The sequence below is a fragment of the Carcharhinus amblyrhynchos genome, chromosome 17, assembly GCF_965287045.1.
Source record: "Carcharhinus amblyrhynchos chromosome 17, sCarAmb.v2.hapA, whole genome shotgun sequence".
Classification (NCBI taxonomy): Eukaryota; Metazoa; Chordata; class Chondrichthyes; order Carcharhiniformes; family Carcharhinidae; genus Carcharhinus; species Carcharhinus amblyrhynchos.
Window position 1 is genome coordinate 49,975,963 of NC_137340.1, and position 14,809 is coordinate 49,990,771.

The 14,809-nt window shown below is 41.5% G+C and overlaps 1 protein-coding gene across 2 annotated transcripts in view; it reads right to left on the minus strand.

Moving 5' to 3' along the window:
• Positions 1–14,809, minus strand: part of r3hcc1l (R3H domain and coiled-coil containing 1-like) — a 169,593-nt gene that overhangs the window by 122,022 nt on the left and 32,762 nt on the right. Inside the window, exon 1 of one of the 2 annotated variants that reach the window (XM_080205929.1) lies at positions 7,874–7,972. The exons of the other annotated variant lie outside the window; for it this stretch is intronic. The gene's annotated coding sequence lies outside the window, so the exon portion shown is untranslated. Of the gene's footprint in view, positions 1–7,873; positions 7,973–14,809 lie in introns of those variants that run through there. 2 annotated transcript variants of the gene reach the window in all.

A 14,809-nucleotide genomic window follows, 5' to 3' on the forward strand; every position in this document is an offset into this window, starting at 1 on the left:
CAGCCTGCCAACAATTTCAGACGATGCTTGATCAACAAACCCATCCACCAGAAGGACCAAAGGCTTGGAAGCATAGCATAGCTCAAGAAGAGAACAGAAAACTGACTGAGGAGTAAAGCTCGGCTCTTTAAGATTTGTTATAAGAATCCAGACAAATGCAAAAGCCTGAAACTACAAGATGCTCATAATAACTCAAAATGGCTTTGCATATCTGTAGTGAAAAAAGATGGCTGTGGCCACATCAGCTACTCACAGGCGAGTAGCTGACACATCATAAAGGTGTATGATTATAGACACATCATCTGCAAGTTCTGATACTAGAATGCAAGCTTTAAAACAGATAAAATTTGCAGCATGTGTTAACAATAGGCAAAACCACCTTGCATACAATATGAAAAATCCATACATTTTATTGGATTTTTGATGAAGATGATGATTATGGGTAATTCAAGTATAATTATCACAAACATGATACTATCAGAGAAAATAGATTAATAATGATGCCTGTATTTAGAACTGGGAAGATGGGTGAAGTTTTAAGGGAGCAATAATATGCAATTTTTTGCATTATTCCAACTTTATTATAAGCCTCAGGAGTTACCGACACTCCAGTGCATCAGACAGTTTTCAAACCCTCCATCAGTTCTTACAGTAACATACGGTACTGTGTTTTGGTGCCTGATTTATTGTACAGCACTTTGATAAGTTTAGCCGGCAGCTGAACCAAAAAGCATTTTTTGGGACAAAGGAAAGATGGCAGCCTGGCACTCTTTGGCAAACATACTGACATGTTCTAACTATGGACATGGTACTCAATTACTCACAACTGTCCACTGACAGTTGGATGCAGCAAAAGACGCATGTTAAATGATTACCAATGGTACCACTGATAGCAATCCCATGCACGGTTAATTTTGCACACTATCTCTCATGAGGGACTTTATTAAAAACTTTCTGAATATCCAAATTCACCATATCCACTGGTTCTCCCTTATCTATTCAACTAGTTACATCCCTAAAAAAAAACTGCAGTGGTTTTGTCAAACATGATTTCCCTTTCGTAAATTAATATTGATCTTTTATAATCTCACTGATTTTTTTCTGAGTGTGCTATTATTGCATCCTTTGTAACAGACTCCAGCATTTTACCTACTACTGATGTTCAACTAGCTAGTTTGTAATTTCCCCATTTTCTGCCTCCCTGTTTTCTTTAAAATAGCGCTATTACAATTACAGCCCTCCAATCTCATAGAATTATAGAATCCCTACAGTGCAGAAAGAGGCCATTTGGCCCATCATGTCTCCACTGACAACAATCCCTCCCAGGCCCTATTCCTGTCACCTCATGCATTTACCCTGACACTAAGGGGCAGTTTAACATGGCCAATTAACCTCATCTGTACATCTTTGGAATGTGGGAGGAAATCAGAGCACCTGAAGGAACCCACACAGACACAGGGAGAATGTGCAAACTCCACACAGTGACCCGAGGCCGGAATTAAACCCAGGTCCCTGATGCTGTGAGGCAGCATAACTAACCACTGTGCCACCGTGCTTCCAATCTGCCAGGACTATTCCAGAATGTACAAAGCTTTGGAAGATGACCACCAACGCATCTGCTTTTTGCCACCACAAGATGGCCATGTGCTTGCCTGTACAATAGTCATTGCATTCATATGAACATGCAAATTAGGAGTAGACCACTTGGCCACTCAAGCCTCCATGACCATTTATTAAGATCATGGTCGATCTGACTGTAACTTCAGCTCTACATCCTTACCTACCTCTAGATGACTTTTCACACCTTTGTTGATCAAGAAACTAACTAGCTTTGTCTTATTATTTAAGGTTTCTGCTTCCACCAACTTTTGAAACAGAGCCTTTCAAAGACTCAAAAAACATTTCTCCTCATCCCTATCTTAAATGCGCGATCCCTTATTTATAAACAGTGACACCCTAGTTCTAGATTCTTTGAAAAGAAACATTCTCTCCATATTCATCCTGCCAAGACCCCTCAGAATCTTAAAGGTTTCAATCAAGTCACCTCTTACTCTTCTAAACTTTAGTGGATACAAGTCTAACCTGTCCAATCTTCCCTCCCAAGAAAATGCCTGCCCATTCCTGGTATTAGTCAAATAAATCTTCTCTAAACTGCTGCTAATGCATTTACATCTTTCCTTAGATAAAGAGGCCAATATTGTACACAGTGCTCCAGATGTGGTCTCACCACTATCCTATATAACTGAAGCATAACCTCCCTATTTTTGTACTCAATTACCATTATAATAAATAATAAAATTCCATTAATTTTCTGGCACTGGTTAGCATTGCTGCCTCACAGAGTCAGGGACCCAGGTTCAATTTCAACATTGGGTGACTGCCTGTGTGGAGTTTGCAAGTTGTCCCTGTGTTTGCATGGCTTTCCTCCGGGTGCTCCGATTTCCTCCCGCAGTTTGAAAGAAGTGCTGGTTAGGTGCATTGGCCATGCTAAATTCTCCCTTGGTGTACCCGAACAGGTGCCGAAGTGTAGCGAGTAGGTGATTTTCACTGTAACTCCATTGCAGTGTTAACGTAAGCCTACTTGTGATATTAATGATAAACTTTAAAAACATTACCTGTAGACTAGCCTTTTGTAATTCGTGCACTAGGACGATCCATCCAAATCTCAGAGCTCTCACCACTTAGACAGCAAGTTTTTTTTCTATTTTTCTCGCCAAAATAGACAATTTCACATTTGCCCACATTATACACCATTTGCCAGATCTTTGCCCCACTTAACCTGTGCCTCTTCCTTATGTCCCCTTCACAATTAACTCTCCTAGCTATCTTTGTGTCATCAGCAAATTACGCAACCATACAATCTGTCCTTTCATCCAAATCATTTATACGAACTGTAAAAAGTTGAAGCCACAGCACTGATCCCTGTGGCACACTACTCATTACATCCTGTCAACCAGAAAAATGTCCATTTATGCCACTCTATTTCCAGCTAGCTAGCCAATTCTCCTATCCCCGTCAGTATGTTACCCCTATACTGTGAGTTTTTATTTTCTGCAGTAACCTTTGATGTGGCACCTTATCAAATGCCTTCTGGAAATCAAAGCACAGTACACCCACCTTTATCCACAACATATCACTCCTTCAAAGAAATAGTTCACTCAGCACTGAGGTGTTTTAAATTGTGCAAAATGCTATATAATATGATTATTCATTTTAAAAGTAAAAATTCTGACAATAAACTTTCTAGAGAAGCAAAGACACACTCAGCACAAACAGAAGCTGAGTGGCAAGGGGGGAAGTTGAGAAGAATGGAATGTAAGGATCCAAAAAGTGCCCTGGAGTGGGGGCTTTTAGAACAGTGGTATTGAGTGAGAACCAATGACAAGGGTCAGGTTTTTGAAAATCCAAAATGCTCTTGATCTTGCTTCAGCCCTATATCTGTTGTCTTCCTCCAGCTTATAGCCTAGTACATCCTTTCAATGCACTTCACTATTTATTGGAAGAACGTCAAATCAATGTAGCAGGAACCTTTTTAAATCTTCCCACCATTTCTACACCTGCAAAAGCTTCCTCAAAACCTGCCTCTTATCCTGTCACCTCACTAAGCGATGGCCTGAGGATATTATTGCTAGACTATTAATGCAGAAACTCAGCTAATGTTCTGGGGACCTGGGTTTGAATCCTGCCATGGTAGATGGTGGAATTTGAATTCAATAAAAATATTTGGAATTGACGACGATCCATTGATGATCATGAAACCATGGTTGGAAAAACCCATCTGGTTCACTAATGTCCTTTAAGGAAGGAAATCTGCTGTCCTTACCTGGCCTGGCCTACATGTGACTCCAGAGTCACAGCGATGTGGTTGACTCTCAACTGCCCTCAAGTAATTAGGGATGGGCAATAAATGCTGGCTAGCCAGCGACGCCCCCATTTCCCACAAATAAACACAAGATGAATAGCTTAACTGCGCTCCCATTTGCTGCTTGCTGAATTTCAATCCTAGTCAAAGGTCTTGGGATGCTTCTTGCATGAAAGATGCTATTCAAGTGCAAGTTGTTAAAGTGAGAGCCGGGAAGCCTTCCTAACTATAAATAGAAAGAGCTGCAGGGACACCTACTGTACCATGCAAATAGGTATGCACTAGTGAATAAAGACAGACACTAAACCTTTCTGGATATGACAGATATTTTGTCCCAAATGGGTTTGGAGAATATGCTGCAGTTATGGCTGTTCAGCAATTTTCCAGCTCACTTAAACTTTTATTAATAATCTGGCTCTCTAATGCTCTGGTAAATATAATTTACCTAGACAGGATGAACAGCAGCTCAGTGAGGATCTGCACAGAGGTAACAGCGAACTAAAGGAAGAGGGTAGAAGAACAAAAAAAATTGCAAGAATAAGATTCAAACCATTTAAAAGCTATCGTGGCAATTACTAACATTTAGCAGCCATATAATCATTTAGAAGTTAGACATGTTGATTGGATAATATCCTGAGTACATAAACCCTTGCAGTTATTTTAGTTTACAAAGTTTACTGTTGTTAACCTGACTGGATCAACATGACCCAATAGCATTTAGCCGTGGCCAAGGTCCTAAGCCATGCCTTCCAGATGGATCATTTTCAAGAACAAGTTGCCATTCAATGCACAGGCAAATGGAATGAGAACGCGCACAAATGCTGTTGCATATATGAATGCTATAATACAATCCACATCGCAGTACAAATAGTTAAGTGGCCATTTTATTAGTGCTGTGGGATAGTCTCAAAGTCACACCAGTATTTCCTTGCTCAGTCTCACCAGACAGCCAGGGAAAGAGAATTGGCATCACCATTAAGCCCAAGTCTTAGCAATAGCTCACTGCAAAGCTGGCTGCAAACTGAACCCCAGAGACACAGAGGAGAATGGCTTGGAGTCATTATGTGATAATGCAATGGAGAAGTGAACTAACGACCTGCAATATTTGTCAGGTAGTACATGAACACCAGTAGATTAGACTGAGGTGGGAGGAGATGGATGGCTAGCCAAACAACACTGAGGTAGTCACATGCGAGGAAGATAAAAAAGAAATGTAATTGGAACATAAAAAGTGATTTTCCTGATTCTTTAGGGTTCATTCAGACAAAGGAAATGAATTGTAACCTGTTCTGGGCAACCCTCAACCCCAACTAGCACTGAACACTTCACAGCCAACTTTCGGCAAAAGATATTAACAATGGACCATATTTATTGCCATCACTGCTCGGAGGGTGCACATGAAATAGGTGAATGTTCATGTTCACAGAATGAGAAAAATTATTACCATCTTTTTTAAATTCTTCATCCACATTTTCAATTTTCCATCAGCATTCATCCTTTAAATGAAGACTAAACTGTTCAGTGATAAATCAATAGAATAATCAGTAGTGGCATTGATTAGACTAATAATCAAAGCACACCACCCTGCTTCAAAGACACTGGTAGTTCCACAGTAGCTCTAATTTATGAATAAAATGCCTAACTTTTTATTCTACCCTAGGTGGGATTGCGGTCAGTGCAGATTCGATGGGCCGAATGTCCTCCTTCTGCGTTGCAAGATTCTACGATTCAATGATTGATGCACTTTAAGGGTGCAGTGAAGCAAAGATTTGTAAACTTATCCAGCCTGCCAGTGATTGAGATGTATTATCACCTAATGCTTCTCTCATACAAGCAATGCCAAGTTTCAGATAGCTTTGGCAGAACAGAGTTCACCTTTACAATGCTTTACAATTTACAATGCATTCAATGAAGAGAATACTCTGTACAGTGATAAAAGTTCCTTTAAACAAATGGAAGGAGTCCATGGAGAATCAATCGAACTATGAAGGCTATACTAGAGTGCAGTGCAAAGTCAAGGTACAATGCATTAACATATGAAACATTCCTTTCTGGCTACCAGCTGCAGGTTATATTCTCAAGTGTGGATCATGCATTGAATACACCACCTGGAGTAATATTAATCCATACACAGAGCAGGATGATTTGATCTTTGGTCCATTCAGTGTTGGAAAGCCTTACCCATGAAGAATGGCCACTCGAGCAAACCATCAAAAGCCACCTATCTGAAAGCATGCCCAATGTGTCTCTGCCTTTAGAAAACAGAAGAAAACTGGGGAGCAGAGGATAAGCAGTATAGGAGGATTAAAAATAGTGTTAGCATGCCTGGTTAAGTATTGTGGTGAGGGTCCTGACATTCATATATGCAAAAACTATTATTTCTCCAGGCTCTCAGTACCCATGAGGCTCAATAATGTTGTTTATATTTAGGACCACTTTTATGATGTTTGGTCAAATCAAATGCTGTCCTTATCAAATCGCTATCTGGGATTTTTAGCTGCTGTCCCAGGCCACCACCTAACTTACTGTACCCATTTATAATTAGACCTAAAGAGTTATGGTGATTTATTCAATTAAATTCTGTTTTTATTACATGGGGATTTATGGATTTTTATGACAATTTGGGGATTGTGCTGTACAAATCCATCCACTTTTTGTGTGAAAATTGTAAATCTGTGGACTTAATTATGTTGCATTCGAAGTCTTGAATTTGTATTCAATTACATTTGGAGGTTAAGTAAAAGATCTATTGGCACGTTCATCTGGAGTTATTCACTTGGGTCAGGAGATCAAATGATAAAAATCTATTTGGTACAGTGGTAAAATGCCTGTGGCATTGCCCACAGTCAGTTTTAGTAAATAGATTATTTTTTGCTGCACAATTTGAGTGACGGAGTTAGGAAATTGCATACATTTATTTCACATTTCCACTTCATATGCAGAACTACATCTAGACAGCATAGCAAAAAAATTACCTGGAAATGTTGACATGGCAATTTACAATGTAAATGTTGACAGAAAAGTGTTCAGATTTAAAGTTTATTTTATTAGTATCACATTAACACTGCAGTGAAGTTGCTGTGAAATCCCCTTGTCAACACACACTGGTGTTTGTTTGGGTACACAGAGAGAATTTAGCATGGCCAATCTACCTAACTAGCATATTTTTTGGACTGTGAGGGGAAACTGGAGCACCCAGAGGAAACCCACACAGACATGGAGAATGTACAGACTCAGCATAGTCAGTGACCAAAGCTGGGAATCGAGCCTGAGACCCTGGCACTGCAACGCTTCAGTGCTATCCAGTGTGCTGCTGTGAACAAAAGTTGTGGAAAATTTTGCAGACTAGGGTCCATGCCCAACAAAAAAATGCTTAATAAATGGATGGTCGGCTGATTGAAGACAACTTTATGGGTCAAATGCAACTTCTGATGATTAGTGTCACAAGTAGGCTTATGTTAACACTACAGTGAAGTTACAGTGAAAATCCCCTCGATCCACACTGTGGCACCTGTTTGGATACACTGAGGAAGAATACAGAACGGCCAATGCACCTAACCAGCACGTCTTTTGGACTGTAGAACTCGGGAGAAAAACTGGGATTGTCACTGTTGATGATAATTCAGTTGCTGCTAGCAACACTCCCACATGAAGGGGATTTTGTTGCAAAATAGTGTCAAATTGTATAATCAAAGAGCCTGCCAATACCAATCACACAATAAATGATAACTGCCAAGATGCCATCCCTAGCATCTGTCAGTCCCTTCAGGAATTGAGGGCACATACTGGTATAAGTAGCAAAACGATCATGTCATTTGATCAGTAATCTAAAAGTCTGGATGAATGTTCCAGGGGACAAGGTTCAAATCTGACCTCAGCATTTTGAGAATATGAATTTAGTTTAAAATCTAAAAGTGCTCCCAGCAAAAGTGAGCATAAAGTTGTCAAACTGTTAAAAAACCAAAAGGGCTTCATTAATGTCATTTAGGAAAGGAAAAGTGTCATCCTTACCTGGTCTGGTTTACATGCGACTCCAGTCAGTCCCACACAAATATAGCTGACTCTTAATTGACCTCTTTGGTGGACCACTCAATAGTATGCAGGGAAACTACGGATATACAATAAATGCCTACCTCATCAATAGTGCCCAATGAATAAAAAAACTATCACACATATTAATATATTACAAAGAACTTTTAAGTCAGCTAGTATCTTATCTTGGGCTTCAGATCACTGACACCTGAATCCCTTGATAAGATTACCCATTTGCAATCAATGCTAGCTTTTTTTTAAACTTAGGAAAGTAGGGAATTTCACTAAATTTTCCAGTAAGCACAACGAGGATTGCGCAGCTTTTCAGCAGCTACTTCTTTACCATTACAAATGTGCTCCAAGATTAACATGGTTTATGATTCTTTAGACCTCTGCACCAGCCTGTCTTGAGCTGGCAAGAAAATGCAGTCATAAAGGCTCCTTCTTTGGAACTGATGGAGCTCTTACTGATTGTAACGTGATAAGTTGCAGGAAAGCAATGTAAGCAAATGCCAACAATCGCAGAAGCTATTCTGATCACCAAGTCAGAATTCTTTGAAACTTGAACATTTTATCTGTATTTATCTAAAAAATTCACAGAATGTTATCCACGTAAGGGAGGCATTACAACCGTTATCAGTCTCAGTTACAGCTACAGATCTACATTAGACGCTCTCTAGGGAGCCATACGCAAAGCATGCTGTAGGTATAGAGCCTGTCTGTTCGACAGGGATCCATATAACCAGATGCGCAGTTCAGAGTCTGTGAAAAGGTTATGTACACTGCGCACGCTGAAGTCAGTGCTTTTAATTAAACCTCCAGCTAAGAGCTGGAAGCTTCAGCACATTGACAAAAGTGATCATTTTTGAGGAAGTTCGAATTTCAATTATCTTTGATTTAATAATAAGTTAAAATAGCTCTGCAGTGTCTCACACATACAAGGTGTGATCACTGCTGCCTGACATACGACTGCGTGCTGTGCCAAGGCAATACAATACATCAGAACAGGAAAATCTGCTGCATGAATCAAACAATTTTAATAAATCAACACAGGTTTTCAAACAGGCAATTCATGTTAACAGATAATCCAAATTAAACAACTTTGAATCAAGCCGATTTGATTGCACTTGCAGAGCACTTATACAAAAATAACTCATTGCACTTAACACAAAGGAAATTTTCAAACACCAAGCAGAAGGATGGAAAGACATGATCAAAGAATCAAATTAAACCTCTTTTGATCTTGTTCTTAGTTCCAACCATATGTGTCAGAAAACAAGTGAATAACCGGTGGGAAAGATGTGTTTAGGGGCACAGTAGCTAATCCAAAGGAACAACGTGAGGTCAGAAAATGTGAATTATAAATTCACTGGCCGGAATTCTCTCCAAAAAATTCTAAGTACCATATTCACGTGAAAACTGATGTAATTCACGTTGGTTTTTTCAGTGGGAGTTCAGAGAAGAATCTTGCACAGTGTGCACTGCAGAGGTCACCAGCACGTATATTATTAAAAATCTGTGGATGGGGTCTATTCCTGCTGGAGGGGCTTGCAGCATGGCACTGAACAGCCCACTGCACATGCACCCATCTGTCAGCACCAAGACTGGCGTATGCACAGCAGCCCTGTACTGTTGGCCACGATCACCGCAACGCCAGCCCCTCACAGCTCGATCCTTGGCTCCCCCGACCATTCCCGGGCCCAACCCTGACACCCCAACCCGCCCGCCCCCCACCACAACAGTTACTCTACCCCAACTGCAGTGCCGGCTGCCCCCCTCAAGCAGGTTGATCCCAGCCCCCAGCCAGCCCCAACTGCTGGCCTCCCTTCTTCCCCCACCAATCCTGTTTGTAGAATGGCGACGTGACTCCCCCTAGCCTCCCCATATGCTCCACCCCCTTGGCATTGTTCCATGCCCGGTAGGCAGTGCTAGAGGCCCAGGCTGGCACTGCCAAGGTGCCAATGCCCGGGGTTGCCACCTCCCCACCCCTGGGGTTGGGACGCTGGTCCCCCGTTAGACAAGAGCCACTGTAAACCCTGCTGGAATGAACCGCTCTTGTCGGATGGGGGGGGAAGATGCTAGCAGGCCTGCAGAATTCAGTTTCGGTCCTGCTAATTGTATTTAAAATATATTGAAAGCTTTATTTAAATGATTCCTGCACATGCTGGTTTCTGACGCGGAATTGATGCCGCCAGAAATCCGGCACTGGGAGACACTATCGGGGTGGGAACACATGTGCAAATCCTGCACATTGCCCGCCGCGCTAATTTTTTAGCACAGTGTGGGATGGGAGAATCACCCCCACTATGCACAGATATTCAGCAGGATAGGCAGCATCTGTGGGGAAAGAAATAGAATTAATGTTTCAGATCAATGGCAGAAAAAGGGTAACAAAGAGCAGAAGAATGATAGAGGTGACAGAAAGGATGATGGTGCAAGGCAAAAGGAAGTGATAAAAGGATAAGTAAAGAAACAAAAGATAGGTTGAGAGGAGATAGCAACAGCAGAACCACCACCGGCACTATATATTGTATTCGTTGTTCGAAGTGTGGTCTCCTGTAACCTGGGGAAAACCAAACACAGCCTGGATGATTTCTTTGCTGCAAACTTTCCTTCAACCTGCAAGTGTGACTCCAAGCTTCTGGTGACACTGGTATTCATTCTTCACCCCAATCTGCCTCTAATCTCTCTGTCCTCTCCTTGTCTTCCCACACCTACAGGGCAGCACGGTAGCACAGTGGTTAGCACTGCTGCTTCACAGCTCCAGCAACCTGGGTTTGATTTCTGGCTCGGATCACTGTCTGTGTGGACTTTGCACATTCTCCTCGTATCTGCGTGGGTTTCCCCCGGGTGCTCTGGTTTCCTCTCAAAGGTTGATTGGCCATGCTAAAATTGCCCCTTAGTGTCCTGGGATGCGTAGGTTAGAGGGATTAGTGGCTAAATATGCAGGAATATGGGGTAGGGCCTGGGTGGGATTGTAGTCAGTGCAGACTCGATGGGCCGAAGGGCCTCTTTCTGCACCGTGGGGTTCTATGATTCTATGACATGTTCCAAAGAAGTTCAAGGGACAGCACTACTTATGATGAAGCATTTTACAACCTTCAGGATCCAACATGAAGTTCAACAATTTCACTGCTCCCATTTTCTCAAGTGCTGATTCTTTTTCCTCTCATTGTCATCTCTTCCAGACTCATCTTTCTGTTTTTCACTTGCCCTCTTACCACCAGCTCTCTCTCTCCTTTTGCCACGCACCATTATTGCTTTTGGCATTTAATCACTCCTCCCATTCACCCTATTACAAACCTTCCCTTTTGTTCACTTTTCCCCTCACCTGCTTTTTCCCTGTCTCTGAAACTTACTTAAAGCCTATCACATCTTCTACATTTTCCAATTCTGATGAAATCTCACCAACCTGAAATGCTAACAGTTTCTATTTCCACAGCCGTTTTCACATCTGCCAGGTGTTTGCAGCATTTTGTGCTTATGGTATTGGGACAACAGCTTTGGGGGTAAGTCAGCACTGATGAAGGGGGAGCCTGCTAAAGACAGAGGCAAAGGCATATGAGGCTTGATACTTGGGGCAAGAATGGAATCCGATGGAGAAAATATACAGTTACAGTGGGGCTCAGAACAAATCCTGTTTGAGGTGGGATCAGTTCTTCAAAAATGAGTCTGCTGTGCTAGCTGCATTAAAACAGTGATCACAATTCAAGAATACTTCATTGGACGCAAAGAACTTTGATTCATTCCAATGAATGATTCTCAATGACAGCTTGTCAGATACCTTCAGACCACATACATGAATGTGTGGAATTCACTACCACAGGAAGTAGCTGTGACCATTGCTTGATTTCAAGAAGAAATTAGACATAGCTCCTGGAGCTAAAGGGATCAAGGGATATGGAGAATGGGTAAAGAGGGGATCAGGATATTGAATTTGATGATCTGCCATGATCAAAATGAATGGCAGAGCAGGCTCAAAGAGCCAAATGGCCTACTCCTACTTCTAGTTTCCAATGTCAGACTTGATCTTCTTACTTAGACAGAGGCATATTCAAATTGAAGAGTGACTGGACCAGTCTTACAACGCTTGCATCAATTCAGAAGATAACCAATTGGAAATATTATTCTAGACACCACCACAATTCTTTACATGATATCACTGACATCACTTCAAAATCAAAGTGCTTTATTGGCTGTAAAGAGTTTTGGGATGTCCTGAGGTCATGGAGAGTATTTAAATGCAAGTTCTTTCTTTCACACTGAGTAGAATTACTGAACCAAACAACAAAGCCCTAAGTGAGAATTCAAAAAGACAATACCTATTCTAGGCTACTAGCATGCATACATAAAAGCTCTTCAATAAATCGTTGCAAACATTTACAGATGAAGCAATCCCAGGTGAACAATCTATTCCACAGCCCATGTATCCTGCCCTGCAGAGACAACAGATAATTCAACTTTTTGCACTAAAGAAATTGGATTATTTGATAACTTTGAATTAAGCATAGTAAATAGCGAAGTTTGAATTAAATGAAGTAAAATACTGAATTCATCAGAATTTCAATGAAGTAACTTTGAACATCAGATCCTGCAGCTGCAGGCTGAGGAAACTGGGCATGGAGTTTGAATCTGAAAGTCTTGTGCTAAAAATGAGAAAGAAACTGAAAATATGTCGTTTTCAGCTTGTATCTTACCCCTAGAAGGTGCAGCTATTGTGATTTATAATTGGATGGGAGGTTATTAGGTGCTGGACCCACAAGGCGCCTCTACAGGGAAGGATCCAAAAGAATATAGTTATGATTCTTAATTTCAAGCCCGAGGTGTTTTCACAGATCAGCAGGACAACTGTTGGAACCACAAATCCTTACTGTTGAGGTATGGGTTTTATGTGTCAAACAACGGCAAAATGCCACTTGCACTTCCCCACAGGGCATGAGAGAAACTTCATTCACCAATTAGAATCATAAAACCCAGTGCAGAAGGAGCTAGAGTCTGCACCGACTCTCTGACGGAGCATCCCACCCACACCTTATCCTGTGACCCCACATAATTCCCCCTAACCTACACATCTTTGGAGACTAAGGGGCAATTTTAGCATGGCCAATCAACCTAACCTGTACATCTTTGAACTGTGGGAGGAAACCAGAGCACCAGGAGGAAACCCATGCAGACATGAGGAAAACGTGCAAACTCCAACAGATTCCCCATTAGCACTACTATGTCACAATGCCAGGTACCCGGGTTCGATTCCTGGCTCAGGTCACTGTGTGGAGTCTGCACATTTTCTCCATGTCTGCCTGGGTGTCCTCCGGTGTTCCAACTTCCTCCCAGAGTCCGGAAGGCATGCCGGTTAGGTGCACCGGTCATGCTAAATTCTCCCTCGGTGTATCTGAACAGGCACCGGAGTGTGGCGACTAGGGGATTTTCACAGTAATTTTATTGCAGTGCTAATGCAAGTCTATTTGTGACACTAAAAAATAAACTTTAAAAAAGTGGATGCTTCTGTAAACTTCCACATTTACAGCAACATTATTAGAAGCCTGGGACACAGCTGGTGGACAGACCAGAGAAAAAGTACAAGCAAATGCAAAGTACCTGCTTCAGGTTAGTATTCAACGCACAGCCTGACTCTAAAATTTGCAACATATGGAAAATTAAAAATGCTTATTACACACACACTGACATTATACTACACTCCATTTGATCAAAACAGTTAATCACAAAATACCATCATTTCAACAAGATGACTATGGTTATGGCTCTTGTGAAATCTTTTTCCTTGCTCTAACCTTCAAAATATACTCTTCCCTCGAGGAATGGTTGAGGACTCTGGGTCTGTACTCATTTGAGTTTAGAAGGATAAGGGGGGATTTTATTGAAACTTACAGGATGCTGCGGGGCCTGGATAAAATTTACGTGGAGAGGGCATTTCCACTATTAGGAAAAACTAGAACCAAAGGATACAACCTCAGGCTAAAGGGACGATCCTTTAAAGCAAAGATGAGGAGGTAGTTCTTCAGCCAGAAAGTGGTGAATCTGTGGAACCCTTTGCCGCAAAGGCTGTGGAGGCCAGGTCATTGAGTGTCTTTAAGGCAGAGATAGATAGGTTCTTGGTTAATAAGGACATCAGGAGTTATGGGGAAAAGATAGGAGAATGGAGATGAGAAAAATACCAGCCATGATTGAATGGCAGAACAGACACGATAGGCCCTGTGGCCTAATTCTGCTCCTATGTCTTATGGACACCACCCCACCCCCGTGCAACTTTCTGTTGCGATTCATATTCAATGTGCCATTTCCTCATATTCTTCCTTCCCAAGGACTTCACACTGCAATGATTTATCTCAGCCAAGCACCTCCACACTCCCCCCATCCCCCGCTCAAAGCTTAGACCTTCTGAATGTGAGATACCCCTCTGAAAGTTAGTTTCACATCTTGGGAGTTTAATGCTTTTGATAGCTTCGGTGCGAAAAAGAAAATCAGCTATCCATGAAAGCCAACATGCCTGTACTTAATAACTTGTGATTAATCTAATTTTTTCTATTCTTGTTACCTTGCTCATGTCCTGCAACAGAGCTTTGATCTGGGTTTCTCAATAACAAATGCATCCAGGACAGAAAAAGCAGCAAGGTCAGTAATTACTACAAACACACAAATGTAATTCCTCTGAAATTTGGTATTAGTCACTGAGAAAATGAAGCACTATTTAGCTTTCTGTGGCAGACCAGCTGTATGTTATCAAACGACTGCTGCTGACTGGAAATGTGGGATATAATAACTTAAAAGGGAGAATTCAATAAGATGCAAAACCTTCCAACCAGGAGGATTTGCATTATTGGGTTTGCAGTTTATAGGAAAAGGGTCATAAAAATCCTATCACATTAAGGTCCTGAGTGATTATATAATTAAAAC